This window comes from Protopterus annectens, chromosome 13.part0, assembly GCF_019279795.1.
Source record: "Protopterus annectens isolate FY-2018-M chromosome 13.part0, PAN1.0, whole genome shotgun sequence".
Classification (NCBI taxonomy): domain Eukaryota; kingdom Metazoa; phylum Chordata; order Ceratodontiformes; family Protopteridae; genus Protopterus; species Protopterus annectens.
This window is the reverse complement of record NC_056747.1, coordinates 1,167,404,020-1,167,428,116: the sequence shown is the minus strand read 5'-3', so window position 1 is coordinate 1,167,428,116 and position 24,097 is coordinate 1,167,404,020. Positions and strand designations below refer to the sequence as shown.

The window sequence follows — 24,097 nt, the reverse complement described above, 5'->3', positions numbered from 1 at the left end:
GAACCAAAGTAAGCTAGATATTCAGTTTATTAAGTTTGTTCTCCAAAGATACTTGTCTTTTTTCTAGTTTTCTTTAGTTTGAAGGTTATGACTACATATAATTTTCAGATGAGCAGTAGCACCTACCATGGTTGAAGGTAGCAGACCTCTGGCCAATGCTTATATGGAGTTTGCATGTTCTCCCTTTTTTTTCTGTGGGGTTTCTCCCAACTCCTAAAACATACTGCGTGTTTCCACCTCAAATTCATCCAAAGATAGAGTTGTAGGCAATAGCAGATGGTGGCTGTAGAGGAATACTTGTATAGAGCTACTGCTTTACACACCTCACTGGATGTCTAAAGGGGTTGGATAGACTAACCACTTAGGCATCAACTGTGGTATACAGTATCCTTAAGATATAAGAACATGGACCATAGAATGTGTGCTGTATCACAGCTAGCTACGCAATGATTCAGTTTGTTGACTAATGTCACCCAATGGGCATGGGTATTTGCCAGTTATAAGTGGGTTGAGGGCCTTACCTACTCTGTGTGCCCCTATTGGCCAGGGTGTGCCCACCATAAAGTGCAGCGGCCCTGGGTCAGTAAGCTACTGGCCATTTGCCCAGCTTGGGCTAACTAGGATAGCTCTGTTGAGCGAAAACTAGAGTAAAACCAATAAATCTGCCAAACATGAACTAAGAATTGTTACACTCAGTGTAAGTTCACTGACAGTATGCTGCTTGGAGGAGTATGACATGTTGGTAAGGAGGAGGCTTGACATTCTCTGTATCCCAAAGTCAAAATGGGAAGGCAGTGCAGCAGAGCCACTTGGCTTGGGATCTATAGTCTATTAGTAAGGACGAAGATAGACTAGAACTGGTATGAGAATTGTGGTGGAAACATCAGCCCTCGGCATAAACCATTAGTTGCTATAGTCAGCTGCAAAAAGTGGTCAGAGAAGGCTCTATGGTCAATACAGACTAGACTGGAGAGAGAGCACAAAAGTTCAAGATAATACTTAGGCCTCTAGCACCTCAGGAAGTAGAACAAATAGGTGGAGCTGAAGAGAAAGAATGGCAGCACCTCAAAACAGCATGTGTTAGGACAACAGAACAGATATGTGGTTGAGGCAGATATGGAAATAAGGTACAATAATTCCATTCCAGCATGCCATTTTTATGCCAGATATTTGGACGATATATTTATTGCATGGGATGTAAATGAGTGTGGGACTAAGAATTTTATTTATTTTCTTCACTCAACCACCTCTTTTTTAAAATTCACCTATACCTATAGTGAGAAAGACATTAGCTACTTGGATATATTGGTGGTGGAGGATGATAAAAAGAAGATTTTGCAGAGTGCTATTTATAGGAAGAGTACTTATTTCAATAATCTTCTGTACTATGACAGTTGTCACCCAGCACACCAGAAAAAAGGAATTCTAAAAGGACAATTTATTAGATTAGCCCGTATGATATCAGACAATGTGCTATTTGGTCAAGAGTGTGTTAAACTAAGGAACATGTTTTTGGCTAGGAATTACCCCTTGAGTTAATTGATAAGATACACGAGGAAGTTTTAACTAAAAGACAAAAGGGGATTGTCAAGCCTATTTGTGGTTTTGATAGTCTGTGATGAACAGAGGAACAACAATAGACATTCATTATTGTTCTTTTATTACTACATATACTCAAGACTTCCCCTGATTCAACAGATTATTATTAACAATTGGTCTATTTTTCAGGCCTTTGAGGGTATTAAAGATATTTTAGGGGACCAACCAAGGTTTCTTACCAGGCGTGCTAGGTGCCTTAAAGATATGCTGGAGTCTAATGAACCTATACAGATTTTACTAGTCACAAAAAAGTGGTACATTTAAGTGTAGAAGTTGTAGTCAGTGCCCATTTCTTTTGGAAAAATGTGAAGTTAGTCAATAACACCTTAATTAGGAGTAGGTTTCGTTTTACCTGTAAAACTGTGGGTATCATTTATTTGGCCTTGTGTCAAAAATGCCCTAGTTTTTATGTAGGTAAAACTGTCTGTCAATTTAGGGAGAGAATATATGAACATCTTTGACATTAGGAACAAAAAAACAAGTAACACTCTCTATTGTCATTTAATGGACCACCCAGATCATGAATTTTTGTTTTTTGATATAGACACTGTCCATAAACAGTATATGGGGGGCCTTGGTGTGATCTAATTGAATATAGGGAATTGGTCTGGCAACTGAAGTTGCACGCTGCAGTTCCTCCTGGTTTAACCGAATCGATCTCTGTAGCCAGTGTTTTGAGGTTAAGGTCCTATTATGTATGGGGCAACACATTTAATTTTAATGTATTTTAACTTTTTTAGATATACATTTTTCTTTATTTACATTTTTGTGTTTTTATGTTTTACTAGTAGATTTTTCTTTAATGGTTTATTAATTAAGGGTTGTTATTGGTGGGGTAGGTCAGGTGATTTACTGTGTTTTAACTATTTATGATTGACACATTTGTGTGTTTGATTCTGATGAAGTTTTGATACAACCTTATGAAAGCGCTCAATCGTCTTTGTGAATAAAAGTGAATTCCTAGTGGATGTGTCTTCATTTCACGTACTTCTGCAGGGGTCACAGTTTGTTGGTTTTTAGTTTCTGAATGAAGAAACCCCTACAGAAGCTGTACTACCAGTGACGCAGCCTACAGCAGAAGAGGAGGAGCCCACCCTAGAAGAAGAAAAAACAGCACTGAGGAAAATGAAGTCAGGGAAGGCAGCAGGCTCAGGTGAGGTCACAGCAGATATGATCAAGATGTTGGAGGAGATAGAGGAGAAATGACTCCTGAGGGTAGTCTTAGCAGTATGGAGAGACAGGTGTATCTCGCATAAGTGGCAAGTAAGCATACCTGTGTACAAAAACAAAGGGGATATCCGCAGATGTAGGCAGTGTAGAGGTATCCAACTCCTATCACAGTGCATGAAAGTTCGGGAGAGGGTGATTGTCATAGTAGTAGAAAGTAAGACGGGAGATGAGCAGTTCAGATTCAGATCAGGATTCAGTACAACCAACTCATTGTTTGCAGTGAGACGGGTAGTTGAGAAGAAGCTAGAAATGAGAAAATAGTTATACTGACCATTTCTAGACTTGGAGAAAGCATATGATAAGGTCACAAGAAAGCTGATTCAGGCAGTCCTGCTGTGGTTTGAAGTCCCAGAAGCATTGGTAGAATTAATGCAGGCTGTGTACAAAGACCCAATGACATTACATCCGAGTGACGTCTCCATGCTTTTCTGCAGTTACCTCCTACTGCTCCTCTAGGCGTCAAATGTTGCCTGTTCATATTTGCATTAGTAATTCCAAAACCATGCTATACACAAGGCATCAGAATATTTTATCTTGAAGCATATATGATGGCAAGCACAATTATACTGATATTTGACCTCTGTCAATAAGTATTTGTTAGAATTGCAAGGTGATAACTTCATTTTTAAAGGTTCATGCCACACCCACTAGGAGTTAAAGGTACGCACTCAAGACTTGTACTGGAGGGAATGAGTTAAGTATGAGCAGTGTTTGGTCTCACAGCATTAGCAAACCGGTCAGAAAGGACACATCAACAAAGTTGCTGTATGTAGGTGACATGGCATTACAGACAAGAGTAAGAATTTCAGCAAAAGATAGGGTAATGATATGCAAGTTACATGGGATGAAACGGAGTACAGATAAAACAGTTATAATGGCAACAAATGAGCAACATCAGAAGAACTGCAAATTGAGATAGAAGGGCAAATAGTGGAAGAGGGTAACCGCTTCAAGTGTCTGGGAAGGGTGGTTGAGGAGAAGGCAAGTCTGAATGAAGAGGTCAAAGCTACAGTCAAAGGGGCTGCATCCAACTGGCACAAGGTGTCAGGGGTAGTGTATGACAGAAGAATGCCAAATAAGCTGAAAAGTAAGGTATACAAAACAGCATTATAACCAGTACTTCTGTATGGTGCAGAAACCTGGGTAGTAAAGGCAGAGCAGTTGAGGAAGTTAGAGGTAATGGAGATGAAGTTCTTTAGACTGGTGGTAGGATGCACACTGTGGGACAGACGAAGAATTGAGGACATTAGAGTAGAAGCCAAAGTAGCGCCAATTGCAGAGAAGATCAGAGAGCAGATTTTTTTGGTGGTTTGGGCACATTTGTAGAAAAACAAAAGGCAATCTGATGAGGAAGATTTGGGGCAGACAGAACACAATAGGAAATGAAGATGTCCAGCAAAAAGAGATGGATGGACTGTGTGACAGAAGACCTGCGACAGTCTGAAATGATTGATGAAGGAAGGAGAGTGGTACTAAATCGAGAGAGATGGTGACATATGTTGATATGGCACCCTGACCCTATGCAAGAAATGGGGGGAAAACTGGGTTGATGATGATGAGTCCAGTATTTTTCAAATATGCCCTCTAGAAGTCCTGTAGACTTAGGTGACACAACCCCCTACCCCTTCCTTAAATGTTACAGAAACATGGATGATGGATAACAGGACCATGGCATATAATGACAGATTGAGGACAGCAACACTGCCTCCTACGTCGGATGAGGACAGCTTTGGCTTTTGAGCTTCTCATTCTCTGTCTTCTAGATTAACTACAGCTCCTACTAAATCAACAGCTTCTTTTATTCTTTCCCCACTCTTTGCTGTCCAGTGAATTTTTGAATTATATTACTGTTTTTAATCCAACTACTACTTCAGAAAGGCTATTCTAGTTTGCTAATAACCTGTTTTTAACCCTGAAACATCTGCTTTGCAACTTCATCTGTTCATCTGCTTTACAGCTTTGTCTTTTCATTTACTTTCATTTTTTTTAATTTTAAGATGATTCATTGGCTCTAGATGATGGTCACTGTTGATATGACATCTGACCCCATGTGCAGAAATGGGAAAAGGGGGCTTATAGATGGATAGCTATTTGAAGTCTGTGGATTCTCATGTGGTATTTAATCGTTTATATTATGCTAACCTCCCCTGATGCATTATATTTTCAAGACTATACATATTAAGCTGATTTAGTCTTTGCCTCAAGTGTGGAATAGGTTTTGCAGGAAGTCGTAAAAATGTGCCTGATTGGTGATGGGCTTGTGTCACTTACAGACAATATACTGCAGTGCAAAACAGACATGAATAACTAAATGGAGACTTATCGCATAAGTATGCTGAAAACTGCAGTTTAAGCACCAAGTTGTGTAGTATATTAGTATGTGCTATTTGCATAGTTGCACCTTGTCAACTAATAGTATTCATGTATATGTGTTGTGCGTAGATAGCTCATACAGATGTCTAATTATATCTATATAATTGTGGTATACGTGGTGCATAGAATCATGTTACAGACAGGACAGAGTGCTGCTCACTGTATTTTTATCTGTGACTGCATACCTGTCAGCTGAGGTCCCTTCTTACTAATGTGTGTGTTATCCAATTGGCTCAGTATTTGCATATACTAGTAGTTGATTCAAGACATATTTTCCTGTACACAGTTTGTTTTGTAGTCTTTATAATGTATCTTTACTATCTCAACAGTGCTTACTCCTCTCTGTACTCTTTTCTAGACCTAAGACCACTCTAAGTAATCGGCTGCAATAACACCTTTATCTTTAACCTGACCAGTGGATACACTGTTATATGAAAAGCACAGTCCAGGTCTGAACTGTCTGCAAACACAAACAGCCCCACACTGATCTTCCATGTCTATTTTATTCCCTTCTGTTAGCAAATAGTATTCATAACTGATCAAATACTTTGTGTTTAATTTAATTGAGAGTACAGTAGCCTACAGATACAAGATTATGCTGTTTTTCATCTGATAAATTAATAAATGACTTACAGCTTCACAGCAGTTCTTGGTCAATTTTGATTGATTTTCTTAAACACAAACTTGTCTTTGCCTGGATCTTGGCTCATTAACAGCAGTACAAAAGAACTCCCAGCCCACACTCTTGTTCCCCCCTCCCCCTTCCCTGTTTATTACCTTAAGCCAGTCCCAAAGTTAATAAATATTAATTGGGGCAGACACCATTTTAGATTTTACACAGCTGGACTGGGTCTGACGCAATAATAGCTCCCTTCCAATCAATATCTTAGAAAACCTTTATTACCTGATTTGGCTTACTAAGTCCCTTACTACCCATTAAAGAGTATCTCAGTGGAAAACTGCTCAAGAAAGCTTAATGCTTTACGTGTGAGCTCTTGAAACTAAATGTCTTAATAGGGCATAAAGGTGAAATTTACTCTCATAGCCATAAAACTATAAAACCTAACAAATGCAACTCTTTAGACAAATTGTTATAAAAAGGAGGAGAGGAACCTAATAGAAAGTAAGAAAGAACCTACTTTTAGCTCCAGTGCCCTCACGCAGTATACACAGACCCTTACTACTTTGCAGAAATTTGTGATGGTACACACAGCCCCCATCAAATGCTACATTACACTGTAAGTGCACATTGAAGCAAGAGCAGGACAGGGTGCCCACAGCTAGGACAGCAGTTTACGCCACCACATGTAGGTGCAATGCGGAAGTAGTAGTTACACTACCACAGGTATGTTCAGTAAAGCAGAAACATGAAATGGTGGCCAGAATCCCTCCTAGCCCAACAACAGACCTTGCAACATTCTGATCACCACAGCAGCCAACCTGCTGTATGCTGGGATCTGTTACAAGAAAGAAATTCTTATCATGGGCTGAGTTGAAAAAAGCAGAAAAGAAAAAGTTAACAGAAATATTGTACACAACAAAATGTGAAATTCTCGGTATACCATTCAGGGCATGCCCACCTCATCACTTCTTACCATATCAGAAAATCTTCAAAGTAGGTGTGGCACCAGTCACCATACTAGTGCCTGCACTACATACTAGTTTGGGGGCTGCCACTTACCTTGGTCTGCTGGTCCACTAGGTTGTATTGTATCAAGCACCCATCTTTTGAAGTAGACCTGCATATAATCCCATCACTCTCTCTCAGAACTGGCAGTGTAGGACAGACAGCATAATTTTGCTCTCCTTAACATTCCAGGCAAGCAGTCTTTTGTAGGGCACTAGCATGACCACCATCGACACAGATCTGTAGCAGTACAAAATGGCAGCCTGAGCATCACACCTCACACTCCGCTGAATCAGTACTAGCACACTTTAGTGCTGTTACGCAGTGCGATGTGCATGCATGCAAAGTCTACCTGAACAAGCAGTCATGCATGTCATTTGAACATGTTTAAGCCATATGTCAGTGATGCACTTCAGTGAAACACAGCAGTTCATAGACACGGGTGGAATCTAGCCGTAGTTGCACATATACAGTGTAAACTACTATACAGTGGCATATTCTAGGGTTGCTGTGCCATGTTAAATGACACAATGCACAGCAAAGTAACAGCTGCAAACTTGTATGAGCTGCTTAAGCACTTACTGAGAACACAAACTGCTGTTCTACAAGAGACAGCCCAGAGGGACGTGCACAGTGGTCTTACTATACTGTTCTTAGGGGTACTGCATACTGCAGCAATGTCATGTGAATACTAGCCTGTGCAACGACATGCGGTGACCCTCACAGAGCCATGTTATGGGTCCAAATAGAGAGATGCTAAGTCAGCAAGTAAAGGGGGAAGTATTATTGCTGAAAATGAATTCATCCTCAAGTCTTGGTGAGTACCTTCATGAGGTGGACCCTGTTTTTCACAAAATCTCAGCAAGATGGCACTGATTTATAGACTGTATTTATATAGCATATATCATGGACAGAAGTAGGTTAAAATTTAAAAGCGAGAGCTGGGTGCACAAGACCCAGGCTAAAAAAGTGCCCAATCTGGGTAGGCACACTGGTGCCAGGACTGGAAAACATGACAGTATAGAATCCGGAAACATCCCTACAGTGGGGCCAGGCCCAGGGGGAAGATGGCCCTGCTGTTGTACAAGGAAGTAGTAGTCCACAAAAATCACAAAAACTAATAGGCCAAAGAAGAGAGCCATAAAGATGATAAAGTGGACAGTTGAGGATAAGAAAGAAATTATGTATTGTTACTATTATGCAAAAAGCCCAGAATTTCCAGACACAGGATATATAAAACAATTGAGAGAAATTAGAGAAAAGAAAAATATCTCCACAGGAAAAACTGTCAGAAGCTTCATATGAAAATTTGTGTTAATTAATGCAACAAATTTTGTGAAAAACAGTATATAAATCGATAAACTTTGATCTGCTTGGAAAAAGAAGCATCTGAGGAAGTGTGAAAATATAAACAAAACCTAGAGTTATTTGAAAATTATAAAAAAAAATGAAATATGGATATGGGAAAGAAAGAGCGGTTTGATATGGTACAATATTTATGCAAAGGAGAAAGCCAAATTGATCAATATAAAGAAGGCAGCCACAAAGATATTCAAAGAGAAATACAAGCAAAGGCATCCGGATGTGGAACATTTCCCAATAAAAAATATCCAAAAGATGGAATGTAGAAAAGATTAGTGAAGTACAAGTTAAAAAGTAGAAGTTGAAGTTATGGAGTGCCTTCGAAGGAAGGATTTGGTGTAGAAGGCCTAACACAGGTTACATCACAGCAGGATGGAGTGAGTCCCCAAAATAAGGAGAAGCAGGAAGATCAGGAGACATGTGAAGAAGGAATATGGACATGGGAAAGAAAAAGAGATTTAATATGGTGCAATATTTATGCAAAGGAGAAAGCAAAACTAACCGGTACAAAAAGAGCAGCACCAAAGATATTTGAAGAGATAAAGGAATCCGGGCATGGAAAACTTTACAATACTAAACATAAGACAAAGAGGTAAAGCAGAAAAGGAGATTAGTAATGGAGAAATTAAATAAATAGAAATGGAGGTTATGTAGCGCCTGCAGTGAAGGATTCAGTGTAGAAAATCAAATGCAGAAAGCAGCACAACAGGATAGAGCAATGGATACCCAAATTAAGGGGAAACCAGTGGAACATGCAGCAATTGGTCAGGTGCCATATGAAGATATTTTATAGGTTCATAGGTTGGTACTAGGCTATTGGCCGTAGGGCCTATACAAGCCTCGTCATAACAATTCCTTGGATATTTCTTCCCACAATATTTACTTCTATGGACCCCTGAAGCCTCCTACAGGAAACCAGTATAAGCGTTCACTTGAAGCTAGACAGCAAGGGAAGAAACGGGAAACTGGAAACTCTGATGCAGTCAGTGTCTCATGAGGAGTGCTAGGCCAGTGAGTTCCCACATGACAGAGCAACGGATGGCACAGGATGAAATTGAAGAGTGTGCCACAGGAAGATGCTATAGAATGCCCACAGGAAATGTAAAACAAGGGATGTGCCCTCAGTTTGGAAGAAAATGAGCTAAGAGAAGAATTGCTTAGTTTAATAGTCATAGTATTAAGATTAATGAAAGAAATAGACTGCAAAAGGTCAATAAAACCCAAAAAGTCAGAAGTCTGATGAAACAAATGAATACAGTAATTAGGACTGTTCATAGAGATCCAATTGAAATCCATGTGATATAACAGAAGTGAACAGGGTATAATTACTGTGCAGCTAAATTAATAACTGATCAACTTATACCACAAGAACACAGGGTAGTGAGGGAAAGGAAGGGGAAAAATCAAATATCATCATGGAAATATTGAATGGAGAAAACTATAAAGCAATTAAGCAAGAAGTGTCACTGTTAGAAGAGTATAGAAGAGGGAATACTAAGAAAGATAGACGTGATAAAAGCAATGCACAGTATGAGAAGAGACGAGGATCTATCATGCACAATCGCAAATAAACTAAAAATTTCAACACAGGTGGAAAAACATAAGATACGCAGATAAATATAAAGGAAAAGTACAAAATAAGCAATTTATTGATGACCCAAAAGGGTTTTATAGAGAATTGGGAAACAAGGTGAAAGCTATTGAAAGATCACCAGAAAAAGAAGAAATAGATACATTTTGGAGAAGTATTTATGAAGATCCTGTGGAACATAACAAAGATGCTAAATGGATAGAAAAATAAAAGAAAGAATAAGAAGTTTAAAGGTACAGGATATAAACTGGGATGAAGTAACAACCAGAGAGATTGAAACAAAGTTAAGAAGAGCCTCTAATTGGAAAACCCTATACCCAGATGCAGTACCTAACCTTTGGATAAAAGTATTAACATCTTTGCATGACCATTTAGCCATGAATAAGAACTATTTATATGCGCACCCTGAACAGACACCAACCTGGCTAACAGGAAAAACAATGCTCCTACTTGAGTGAACCTGTAAGCCTACCCTAAAAATTCTCAACCAGCAACTTGCTTTCTGACAACGTATAAACTATACATGGGAATTGATACTGACAGAGTTTATAGTCATTTAGAAGAAAATTCACTTATGGCAATAGAACAAAAGGGCAATAAAAGAAGGTCATATGGAACAAAGGATCATTTGTTGTTAGTCACAGTGGAGAACTGTAAAAAGGGGAAGAATCTGTATGGCATGGATTGACTACAAAAAGGCTTTTGATAGTATCCCACATTCGCAGATAAGAGTGCTTAAAAATGTACAGTGGATATAAAAAGTGTACACACCCCTGTTTAAAATGCAAGGTTTTTGCGATATGAAAAATGAGAAAACAATAAATAATTTCAAAACTTTTCCCACCTTTAATGTGACCTATAACTTATATAATCCAATTGAAAAACAAACAAATCTGTTAGGGAAACAAATATAAAAAAATAAAAAATATACAATAAGCTGGTTGCATAAGTGTGCACACCCTTAAGCTAATACTTTGTTGAAGCACCTTTTTTTTTAATTCCATTCAGTCTTCTTGGGTATACACCAGCCATCAATTAGAGACTCTGATTACCCCCAAATAAAGTTCAGCTGTCCTAGTAGGATTTTCCTGACATTTACTCAGTTGCCTGCTACAGCAAAAGCCATGGTTCGCAGAGAGCTTACAAAGCATCAAAGGGATCTCATTGTTGAAAGGTATCAGTCAGGAGAAGGATACAAAAAAATTTCCACAGCATTGGACATACCATGGAACACAGTGAAGACGGTCATCAAAAGGTGGAGTAAATATTGGACAAAAGTGATGTTGCAATGAACTGGACATCCTTCACAAAATTTATGAAAAGACAAGACGAAAACTGGTCAGGGAGGCTGCCAAGAGACCTACAGCAACACTGAAGGAGCTGCAGGAATTTCTGGCAAGTACTGGTTGTGTACTACATGTGACAACAATCTAACATAGTCTTTGTATGTCTGGGGTAGGATTGCAAGACGGAAGCCTTTTCTTAAACATTAAAACATCCAGGCCTGGTTAAATTTTGCAAAACAATACATCAAGTCTCCCAAAAGCATGCGAAAATGTGTTGTGGTCTGATGAGACCAAGGTTGGACTTTTTGGCCACAATTCCAAAAGGTACGTTTGGTGCAAAAACAGCACTTTGCATCACCAAATGAACACCATCCCCACTGTGAAGCATGGTGGTGGCAGTATCATGCTTTGGGGTTGCTTTTCTTCAGCTGGAAATGGGGGGTTTAGTCAAGGTGGAGGGAATTATAAACAGTTCCAAATACCAGTCACTTTTGGCCTAAAACCTTCAGGCATCAGCTAGGAAGATGAAGAGGAATTTCACCTTTCAACATGACAATGACCCCAAGCATGCATCCAAATCAACAAAAGAATGGCTTCAGCAGAAGAAAATTAAAGTTTTGGAATGGAGCAGACAAAACCCAGACCTAATCCAATAGAAAATCAGTGGGGTGACCTGAAGAGCGCTGTGCACAAGAGATTCCCTCACATTCTGACAGATTTAGAGCTCTTTTGCAAGGAAGAGTGGGCAAATATTGCCAAGTCAAGATGTGCCATGTTGATAGACTCCTACCCAAGAAGACTGAGTGTTGTAATCAAATCAAAAGGTGATTCAATAAAGTATTAGTTTAAGGGTGCACACACTTATGCAACCAGCTTGTTGTACATTTTTTTTATATTTTTTCCTCTAACAGATTTGTTTGTTTTTCAATTGAATTGTACAGGTTATAGGTCACATTAAAGGTGGAAAAAGTTCTGAAATGATTTATTGTGGTGTCATTTTTTTATATCACAAAAACCTAGCATTTTTAACAGGGGTGTGTGTACACGTTTTTATATCCACTGTATAAGATACACACCCTACACTGTTTGCCTACATTACAGTGACCATGAAACAGTGGCAGACCACTTTGCAATTAAGCCATGATAAAGGACAAATTATTATCCCAGGGATAAAAATTCAAAGGGGGATATTCTAGGGTGACTGTGTCACCATTGCTATTCTGTCTTGCCTTTAACCCATTAAGCTGTTTACTTAATAGCTTTGGCCATGGCTGTAATCTGGTGCCTAGAAAACAAAGTGTGAAGACTTCTCATCTTCTTTGTCAATGATTTAAAACTGTATAGCTCAAGATGAGGAACTGAAAGCACAACTGCAGGTTGTCAAAACTTTTTCAGATGATATACGAATGTCATTTGGTCTTGATAAATGTGCAAAAGCAACCTTTAAAACTGGAAAACTGCAGCACCTGGAAAACATACGTTTGGGACAAGAATGTGATATAAAAGAACTTGAGCAAGAGGGAGTGTGTAAATATTTGGGAATTGATGAAAGATCAACAATAAAACTTGAACAAATGTGAATAAAACTTAGGAATACTTTGGAAGACTTAAATTAATTCTGAAAACAGCGTTGACATCTAGAAATAAAATCCAAGCTATAGACCAATTTGCTCTTTCTGTCCTAACTTAGTTTTGGAGTGATTGGCCCCAAAACGTGTTGGATAGATTCGATAGGAAACTTCATGCTCACCACATGATTTATAAAAATCAGTGTATACCAAGGTTATATATTCCCTGCTCCGAAGGAGGGATGAACCTCCTTGAAACTTATTGCATGTATAGATCACACACCTGCTGACCTCACAACATCCAAATGTAGTGAAAGTTTTGAAACATGAGAGTAAATCTAAGATGACTTCTTTGCTTAATCTAGCAGAAGCGTATCGGCGTCAAGCAGAAATGGAAATTAAACCAGAAGTAGATAAAAATCAGGCAGCAACTGAATGTCCCAAAAAAACAAAAGAAATAATATAAGGTAAAGGACCAGATGAGAGGGCAAGAAATGTGGAAAATGCATAAATATAATTGCTAGTATAGAAAACTTCTGGAAAGAACCTCATGTTGATCAGGAATGAACGCAGGAATGGTTAAGGAGAGGCAAATTCAAACCAAGAGATGAAAGGCTAATATTGGTGTCCCAAGATAGTGGGCTTGCGTACACGCTGGTTACAAAGTTCATTGAACATGTGGGAGAAACAGACAAATGTAGCTTTTGTAAAACCGAATTGAAAACAGGCACACACCTTTTTGCTGGTTGTGATATACTAATGGCAGAAGGACTGTATACTGAAAAGCATAATAATGTGCAAGACTGTTGCACAGGGATTGTGCAAACATTATGGTACTGAAGTGACTGAAAAACACTGGAAACATGAACCACAGAGCGTCATAGAAAATGACAAAGTTTATATCACATGGGATCACCTATTACCAACATTTCAAAAGATAGATGCTAGAAAACTGGATGTAGTGGTCCATGAAAAGAAGACAAAAGTAGCATTGATCATTGAAATCCACACACTTAGTGACTACAGTGTGTTACGTACAGAGAGACACAAAGTCATAAAATATTAAGATCTGCAGGCAGAAATGAGAGCAATGTGAAAGAAAGATACCCAGACAGTTACAGTAGTAGCAGGATCAACGGGTCTTATAAAAATAAGAATCTACAATCATATTTAGATACGTTGCCAATCCATGTAACCCTGTACGAATTGCAGAAGGAGTCATTAATTGGCACACTGGGGGTGCTGCGAAGAGCACTTTTGGCTGACATCAGATTGAAACAATTCTAATTTTGTGAACTTTAATTGTACTTTGACTTAGGAATGGTGTCCATTACTGTCATGGTATTAGAAGGAGTGCAGCTGGAGGGTGGGGGCACCACCCCCTGCCATCATCACAGATGATGTTCTTGGCATCCTGCATGTAGAATGTGAAGGAACAGCCTCTAGACAGTTTCCCAGAGATGTACAAACAGAACTCATTGAGCACCAAATTACACTAAGTACTATCAGTTCATAGCCTGTTTCACGACAGTCTATTTCTTCAAACTCGTAGGCTGTTCCTAAATGTACTTAATGAATTCCCAATAAGTTAGAATCCCTTCCTCTTAGATAACTTTAATGACCCAACAATAAAATGCGGCACCTATACCTCAAATGTTGGTTACGTCCAAAAGTTCTTGGATTTAATTAAAAACTTCCTGGATCAAATTGTTGACACTCACTAGAGAGAGTAATATTCGTGACATGGTACTTACTAATGTAGTTTCATCATGCACTATTCTTCAGTATGTTCTTTCTAAGTCAAGACTAGTGACCTTCACCTTCTGAACCTGTAGATACCGGTGTCTCTGCAATCAAGGATTTCAAATGTACAAATGTCATCAAATTGCATGAAGTTTCTAAATTCACTAGTAGTACTTTTAACTCCAGACGTGGCCACAGCAAGTAACTTCACAAAAGAGTTCTACACTCACTTAGATAATTGTATAAAACAGACATTTCCAATCAAATCCACATATAATTGGAAATTTAAAAACAAACCACCTTTGTGGTCTAGCAACAGAAATAAACTTTACAATAAAATAAAATGAAGAAAACTCCTTAAAATATACAGTAGATTAAAAGACCCTCAAATCAAGGTAAACATTAGAAAACTGACTAAAAACTTGAAAAATACTATTAGAATTACTAAGACAGCTCATGAGATTACCATAGCATCAGAAGCTAAAAGACTGCTATAAATCCTTCTTTAGCTGTGTTAAGAAACTTAGAAGCAACATCCAAGTTGCCCTGAATTTATCCAAAGTGACCCACATACTCAGACTCTGTACACATTGCAAACAAATTCAGTGCAAATTTCACCCTAGCTTGACAGGCCTGTCCCTCCTTAAGGGGAGGGGCTTGGTCTAAGGGTGGGTACTGACAAGGTATAAGTGGTTGTATGACACAGTTGACTTGTAATTCCTGATTCCACTGCAGGATGCATGGTCATGGGTTCTGGGAAGGGCTAGGCACTGCATCTAACATACATACCAATCAGTTTAGTACCCACATGTACTGTACACTTGACTATGCCCAGACTATTGTCAGGAAGCACACAGTGACCATTGCCTTTGTGCTACATAGGTGCACTGAGTGTTCGTTCTTAGAAGACTGCCAAGACAGAACTGCTAGCATATATCCACCTCTCATTTGCATGAACACCACAGAGCATCCTGGCTTGTGAGATGGGCAGTATTACTCTGACATTTCCTGTATTGTGCATTCAGAGGACAGAGCACTGCTGTAGTGATGATGGTTAGCACCTGCACAGAATCTAATGAATGTGAAGTTGTTCGATCTTGCCATTCATTCTTACACATGGGTTCGGAGTCGATCCCTCTGCTCCGAGTCGGCCGCTTTCACAAGCTTGAGGTTTTAGAGTAGCTCGAAGCCAAGTCCCTATCCCATGATGCCCTCTGTCTCACCCCAGATCTAGTTTGCTGCTGCAACATATCGGAGGCCGAGAGAGAGCTCTGGCCAGTATTTCTAACTTTTACTTAGTTTGGATAGTTATCTTTAAAGTCATATATATTAATAGTGTGTTTCTTGGCTAGTTGGCCTTAGTTTTTTGTTCAGGCTCTCTCTGCTGTTTTTTGACAAGTTTTTCGTCCTTATAGAGAGGCTGCTCTTTGGCTTTCTTGGCCACATATTTGTTTTCACCCTATCCTGCTTATAAGTTTAGTAAAATTAAAGTTGTATAGTTAATGAGTTTGACTAGATATATTAGCGGTTGTAATCTTTGTAGCTTTAGCATTTTGCTGTGTGTGTTCTTAGCTACTTCATTATTAAATTGGTGTCTTTTTCTAGAGTGGTTTATCTTTAGACAGTTATATACATATATATATATATATATATATATATATATATATATATATATATGTGTGTGTGTGTGTATATATATATATATATATATATATATATATATATATATATGGTATATATATATATATATATATATATATATATATATATATATATATATATATATATATGTATATATATATATATATATATATATATATATATATATATATATGTATATATATATATATATATATATATATATATATATATATATATATGTATGTATATATATATATATATGTATGTATATATATATATATCACACACTTTTCCTAGACTGAGTTTTATACTGTTTGCTAATATGGCTGATCGTAAAGAAAAGCAAAAGTCTGGATTTAAGAAATGCCCTAAGTGTGAGCAGAAAATGTCTTTAACTGATCTGCATGCCTCTTGTGTGTACTGTTAGGGGGCAGTCCATCTCCAGGAGGACTGCTCCATTTGTCACTCCTTTAGTAGCAAAGTATAACTGGAACGCAGAAGACAACTGGTTGACAGGGGTTTGCTGAAACCAGATTTCCAGGAATCATTGGATAAGACCGACCAGACTTCATAATCATCGAAGGGTTCAAGCTCGTCTAAAGCTTCTTCGGAGCCGAAGTCGGCTCCAAGCCTTGCTGAGAAGGTGCAGTTGCCGGTTCCACAGTCTTCGGAACCAAGCTTGTGTTTCGGAGCCAGTCTCTGAACCTTTGAAATCACCCATTTTGCACTTGGTGGCTTCTTCGATACCTTCTACTCGTTCTTCAAGAACCCTCTCCGATGTGGATGTGGACTGAGTGGTGCAGAGACTTCTCTAGAATCCGGCACTAGCCAAATTATTATCTGCTTCAGCCCAACCGGTTTCAGAGCCAAAGACTATTTTACCTGCTGTGTCTACTCCGAGCCGGGCCTTCGGAGCCGGGGGAGGTGGAACTGATGATTATGGAACTTTCGGAGCTGAGGCCTGTCCCAATGCCATCGGCTCCGTCAACTCAGACTGCTTCGGTGCCATTCGAGGAATCTGGGAGCCGACACTCTCTGGTCGGCTCCAGGTGTAGAGTCGAACAGATGGTTCGGTTCTGACCCTTCCCCTCAGAGCTTCGGCACAGATTAGCTCGGCTCCTTCCTCTTGGTCGGAGCCCACTGTCAGTGCCAGGGAGGTTGCCATCTTCTTTGGAACCGGCTACTTCCTCGCGTCAGAGCACTGGAGCCTTCGATGCCATGAGGAGGGTTATGTCTTCCAAGACTCCTACGTCATCAGGGCCTTCCTCCTCCCCTAAAGTGCTGCTTTCTTACTTCTACATCACAGGTCCCTATAAAGTGTCGAAACCCAGAGCCTCAGGTAGCCCCATTGGGTGACCCATGTTCTACTGAGTCCTCACCAGAAGCTCCCACTGATGAGGTTCCCAGGAAGAAGCTTTGCAAGAGGAGGCATTTAGGCTGCCCACAAGGAGTCTTTCACATCTGACACCGATTTAGAGGAATCCGAAGGGTACCCACGGTCCCCCTCTGAGGATATCTCCTTTGCTGATAACCTTGAAGTCCTTAAGCAGAGGGGGTAGACTGGCAGTCTGTTAGCCCTACTGATGATGAGTCGGTGCCCCTGAGGGCCTTTGGGTCTCAACCCTCCACCTCCTGGGTGACTCCACCCTTCAATGAATGGAGTTGGTTGCTCGAAGGGCGTGGGAGTCTCCTGATGCTATGGAACGTGTTCCTCTGAGGCCCAACAAATTTATTACATCACCCCAAGACAAAATGTTCCTTACCAAGGGAAAAATGTTCCTTACCAAGGGAGTGCCGGTTGATGCCATGGTGGTGGAGGCGGCCACCACGAAAGCGATGTCTAAAATCTCTTCTACTGTCCATCCTCCTAATACAGATTCCAGGACCATGGACAGGTATGGGAAACGCATCTTTAGTTCAGTGACTTTTGCTATGCATTCACTCAACTATTTGACACATTTTACCCTTCTTCAAAGAGATCTCTTAAAAGAGCTTGGAGATGCTGTACAGGGTAGTACAGCTGAAGGTGTTCCTAATAAGGTGACAGCCCAGCTCAATACCCTTAATTCCATAGTTAAGTCGTCCATGCGGCTCATTTCTTATGCAGCCGATGGTTCGAGTTGGGCAGCGGGTTCAGCAATAGCTCTTCGGAGACATTCCTGGATGTGCTTATGCTCCTTTGCAGAAGCCTTCAAGTCTTCCTTTGTTAATACCCCATTTGATGGCTTGCCCTTTTTTGTGCCTAAAGTCAAGGAGACCCTCACTAGGTGTGAGCAAGATGAAAAGACACTGCCTGTTGTAGGAGTCAGTTTTTCCAACTCTACTAGACCGTACCCCAAAGGGCAAAAGGGAGGAAAAATGTGGTTCCGGAAGTCCCAAGGAGCTTTTCAGAACACACATAGTGAACCCCCCTCCAGGGGCAGGGGGAGGGATAATAATGGAAGAAGCCCAGGTGGCAGAGGGGGTCCGCAAAACCAGGGCAACAGGGATCAGTACTTTGGCAAGCCCTACCAGCGCTCCTGAAAAGGGGCCCGACTGTCCTACTCTGGAGGCAGTTGGGGGGGTCACTTGTCTTTGTATCCAGATGCCTGGCTAGAAATTACAAGAGTTTCTTGGGTACAAAGAATTGTTACCAGAGGTTGTCATTCCGTTTTCAGAACCCCCACCAGTATGAAGGAAAATCCCAGATGTTCCACCCAGTCTCCGGGATCAAGCAGCCATAGAAATTCAAAGGCTGCAGGAAAAGTCATCCAGCCAGTCCCAGCAGACCAGATAGGATCTGGAACCTACACCAGATAGGATCTGGAACCTACTCCAGATTATTTTTAGTTCCAAAGAAGACCGGGGACTGGTGGCCCATCTTGGACCTCAGCAGACTCCACACCTTTGTAAAGAAGGAGAAGTTCTGGATGGTCACGCTTCAACTGATTCTTCCATTTCTAGGAACGGGCGATTGGATGTGCTCTATAGATCTCAAGGATACGTACGATCACATCAAAATGGACAGACCATCCAGAGATCACTTGCGTTTCCAGCTGGGAGCCAGTCACTATCAGTTCTGAGCACTGCCCTTTGGTTTCACAACAGCCCCCAGAGTGTTTACCAAATACATGGCAGTGGTTATGGCTCACCTGAGGCGTCTAGGATTCAGAGTGTTTCCATATCTTGACGACTGGCTCCTCACTGCCACCTCCAGGCATCAACTACTTCAATCCAGGGATCACACTGTGTCTTTGTTCTCATTTAGGAATAACTTTTGACAAGTCTGTGTTGTCACCATCTCAGCGTATCTCATTTATCGGAGCAGACTTGGACACCATCACCACCATGGTAAAATTGCCACTGGACAGAATAGTCACCCTCTGACAACAGGTATCAGACATTCTGATGAGCAAAAAAGTACCAGCCTCTCGAGTGTTGAAACTACTAGGTACTATGGCAGCAACGCTCATAGCAGTTCCTCTGGGGCGTATGCACATGAGAATTCTTCAATGGTTACTCTTCACCCAGTGGTCTTGCCAACAACTTCCAGTGTCATTCTTGATAATGATTACAGATTCATGCAGAAAGGATCTTCAGAGGTGGCTGACCTGCCATCATGTCACAGTAGGTCGCCCATTTGTTCTTCCCCTGCCATCAGCCACGGTGACCACGGACGCTTCTCTGATGGGGGGAGGGGGGGGCTTTTTCAGGGAAGAACAGCCCTAGGCACCTGGTCAGAGAGAGAGCGTCACAGTTGCACATCAATGTCATGGAGTTGAGAGCAGTACTTTTGTCGTAGTATTTCCACGACTCTCTACCTCTGGGGCCGATTGTGAACCAGACCGACAACATGTCTGTGGTTTGGTATATCAACAAGCAAGGGGGAACCAAGTCTTGCCCCTTATGTCGAGAGGCCCTGAGAGTTTGGCATGGGCTGTATCCACTGGGCACTTTCTGATAGTACACATCCTGAGGAAATCCAGCGTGATCGCGGACAAACTGAGCAGAGCCATTCTGATGCCGCACGAGTGGTTCCTCAAAGACGAAGTTGCGGAGATGATTTTCCACAAATAGGGCCAGCCTTGCTGCGACTTGTTTGCATCCCCTATGAATTCCAAATGCCAAAGCTACTTTGCCCTGAATCCCCCACCAGGGGACATCCCAAGGGATTCGCTCATACACAATTGGCCCCTGGGACTCCTGTATGCCTTTCCACCAATTCCCCTGATTCCAAAATTCTTGCAGAAAGCCAAAGCCCTGGGGAAGACTGTAATTTTAATAGCCCCATTTTGGCCTCGACCGATTTGGTTCCCCTTCCTTGGACTCTTAACAACTAGAGGACCCTTGGATTCTGGACCCAGTTCCAGATCTACTGACGCATTCGTCAGGGGCTCTTCATCCTTCTCTTCATTCCCTCAGATTGACAGATTGGCTGCTCCAATTTCCAACTTAGCCAGGTCACACAATTTCTTCTCGGAAGTACAGCATATCCTTGTATCCTTTCATAAAGCTTCCACCAGAAAGTTGTACGCCCGCAAACGGAAACAATTTGCCTTTTGGGCTTCACAAAGTAATATTGACCCATATGTCTCCCCAATTGCTAGCATTTTAGAATTCCTGACTAAGCTTTTTAATGAAGGTGCTGCAGCTGCTACCATATGAGTTCAATTGGCTGCAATTTCAAATTTTCATCCCGGATCTGAAGGTTCTAATCTAATGTCTCACAGATTATGCAGGGCCTTCTTAAAAGGTACCATACATCTTAGACCACCAGTTAGACAACCTTTTACTCCCTGGAATCTGACTTTTGTGTTATCACAAATCATTCTTGCTCCTTTCGAGCCTGCATCATCCTGCCAATTAAAGTTTCTCTCTTGGAAAACTATCTTCGTGGTGGCCATTATTTCAGCATGTAGAGTGTCCAAACTTCAGGCCCTATCTATCAAACCCTCATATTTGGTGTTTCATCCCGACAGAGTGTCACTGAAGACTAACCCTTCCTTCCATCCAAAGGTGTGTTCCAAGACAAACCTGAATCAAACTATTGAACTCACAACTTTCTTCAGTGACCATTCTAACAAGTTGGAGTATATGTTGCATAAACTTGATGTTCACAGGCAATTAAGATTCTATTTGGACAGAACAAAAGAATTTAATAAATCAGAACAACTCTGTTTCTCATGCTGACACCAAGAAAGGGCTACCATTACCGAAAGTTACTCTTTCAAAATAGTTAACTGATTGCGTAAAATTCACGTATTCCTCAGTGAATCAATCATTAGGACATAGTGTGAAAGCACATTCCACCAGGGCTGTTTCTGCTTCCTCAGCTTATGCGGCTACACTGCCTTTGGACACTGTTTGTGCAGCTGCCACTTGGTCTAAACCTCATACCTTCATCACATATTACAAAGTAGATAGGGCCTCCAGGGACAGGGCTTCCTTTGGTTCCGCTGTCCTTGGGAATATACTCCCGTGAGCCACCCAGGATGAAGGGTGCTTGGGATGCTACCCGAATGAACGGCTAGATTGAACAACTTGACATAAAGAAGTTATGTAGTTACCATAACATTCCATGTGAGTTGTTCATCTCCCCTTCATTCTTACATTCCCACCCGCCTTCCCCCTCTAGGCTTCTGGAAGAGCAAGTAAGACTTTGTGGTCTGGTGGGTCTTGTTCTAGGATTTCTTACTCCGGATGGAGTATTGTTTGTGTTATCATGTTATACATGTTGGGGTCAGCAAACTAGATCTGAGGTGAGACAGAGAGCATCATGGGATAGGGACTTGGCCTCGAGCTACTCTAAAACCTTGAGCTTGTGAAAGCAGCTGACTTGGAGCCGAGGGATCGGCTCCGAACCCATGTGTAAGAATGAAGGTGAGATGAACAACTCATATGGAACATTATGGTAAGTACATAACTTCTTTTTATGCAAACACACAGATCGAGATGTAGCCTCAGGATGCATTGGCACTGTCTGTCTCCCTCCTGGCTGGTCCTATAGGCATAGTTTAAAGTAATAGTGTGGCCTCCCCCCATACCTGTTACTCTATGATGCACAGCATAGGAGGTTGACATGCCTGCTTATGGTGACTCCCCATGGACCAACAGCACCACCTCTGCTGTCACTAGACCTGTGATAGCATACCAGTGCAGTACATCTGATGTGCATATACCCACCGTATGGCAGGCTGCCAGTGATTCAAGGTGCAGCCACTGTCGCACCCAGACACACATATGTGGGGGGGCTCAAATATCAATCACTTAATATGCACAGGTGTAATCTGGGCGCAGCCTGCACCTATAAATGTGGACATGATTGGTGTGGTGCTTGGTCTTCAGGAGGATGTCACCCACCGGTGCCAAAGCTTGGACTCCAGGGGCAATTCCATGATTGAACTCCTGAGTTCTGTGGTGGCACATGTTGCCATGCTGCATCCATGGCCATCTGCACATGGATATTAACTGTATCCCAGTGTTACCCATTGTTAGGAGTATGTGTGTAACTATGACTGCTACATAGGCTGACCATCGTAAGGAATGAAGTATCTGCCACAATCTGGGTATCAGCATACCCCACAGAGCCTCTGAGGTTGGGGGCTTGTGTTCACATGCTATACAGGTCTTTTTCCACCATTTTTATGTCCCATATGTCACTAAGCCATCTGTGTGACCCACTGCAAGGGCATGTGGTGTATCCCCCATTATCTGACATCACATTGATGACACTGGAAAAGCCTAGAACCAGTAGCCCCACAACTTCTGGTTGTGTTACACAGCTGTGTGTCCTTGTTAGACACCTGAGCAAATAATGACAACTTTGATCCTCGTCACCTTCTCTCCGGTATGTGGAGATGTCTGATACCCAGGATAACCTATACAGTACACTGCCTTTGTCATTGTTCTGTATGACACTGTACTTCCACTGTGTTCTTGTCAAGGCCCATAGAGGTGGAATAGACATTTCTGCTTCACCTGCACTGCCTTATGACAACATGTGGAGGTTCTCAGTAGTGATAATGATGATGGCTGAGCAGTCTGTTTCCAAATTGTATTATGAAGCATGCACCATGTTACAATGAGCTGACAGGCTTTGTCAGTTTCATACTACAGTACCACTCCATATGTGTATAGGCAGCAGAAGTGGAATTTCAGCAGCTCAAACGCATGCTGAATGATGGCCCTAGTCAGTGAACGAGCAGTGTTTATATTATTGTTTTGTGGGTTCTTATGGGAACGAGCAGTGTTTACATTATTGTTTTGTGGGTTCTTATGAGAACGAGCAGTGTTTATATTACTATTTTGTGGGTTCTTATGGGAATGAGCAGTGTTTATATTATTGTTTTGTGGGTTCTTATGGGAATGAGCAGTGTTTATATTACTGTTTTGTGGGTTCTTATGGGAACGAGCAGTGTTTATTATTGTTTTGTGGGTTCTTATGGGAACGAGCAGTGTTTATATTACTGTTTTGTGGGTTCTTATGGGAACGAGCAGTGTTTATATTATTGTTTTGTGGGTTCTTATGGGAATGAGCAGTGTTTATATTACTGTTTTGTAGGTTCTTATGGGAACAAGCAGTGTTTATATTACTGTTTTGTGGATTCTTATGGGAACGAGCAGTGTTTATATTACTGTTTTGTAGGTTCTTATTGGCATGCTCAACCAGGACTTCAGCACACAAAGAATTAGGCATTGGGTGCATACTATCTGTGACATTTGATACTGGGGTGCACCATTGTGTCTGCTCTTGCCTACTAGGTGACCCTGTGAGATTTCACCATACAGAAAGTGGCAGTACAGATGACGTGTAAGCCACTTGTGGGAATCATCAGCACTGAAAGAATGCTGTGCAGACGCTTGGATTATGGGTCTTCAGTGTTGCACAACACCGGACATTTGAAGAAATGACGGCCCTTCCTGTTGATGTAACATTGTCTGTGGACACCACGTGGAGCTTTTGTTCATGCATGGGTGCAGTCTTTATAGCCCAGCACTTTGGGGATGCAGGTGAATTCATAAAAGCCTCACTTGGTGGGGCTTCTGTCCACCTGCCATGTTGGGGAAGTCGGTATACTCATACAAATGTGACAGCAGT

General features: G+C 41.1%; 1 protein-coding gene across 2 annotated transcripts in view; it reads left to right on the top strand.

Annotated features, from left to right (window-relative positions):
- The window catches only part of TMEM106A (transmembrane protein 106A), a 759,441-nt gene that overhangs the window by 632,875 nt on the left and 102,469 nt on the right, over nt 1-24,097 (top strand). The window lies entirely within an intron of this gene.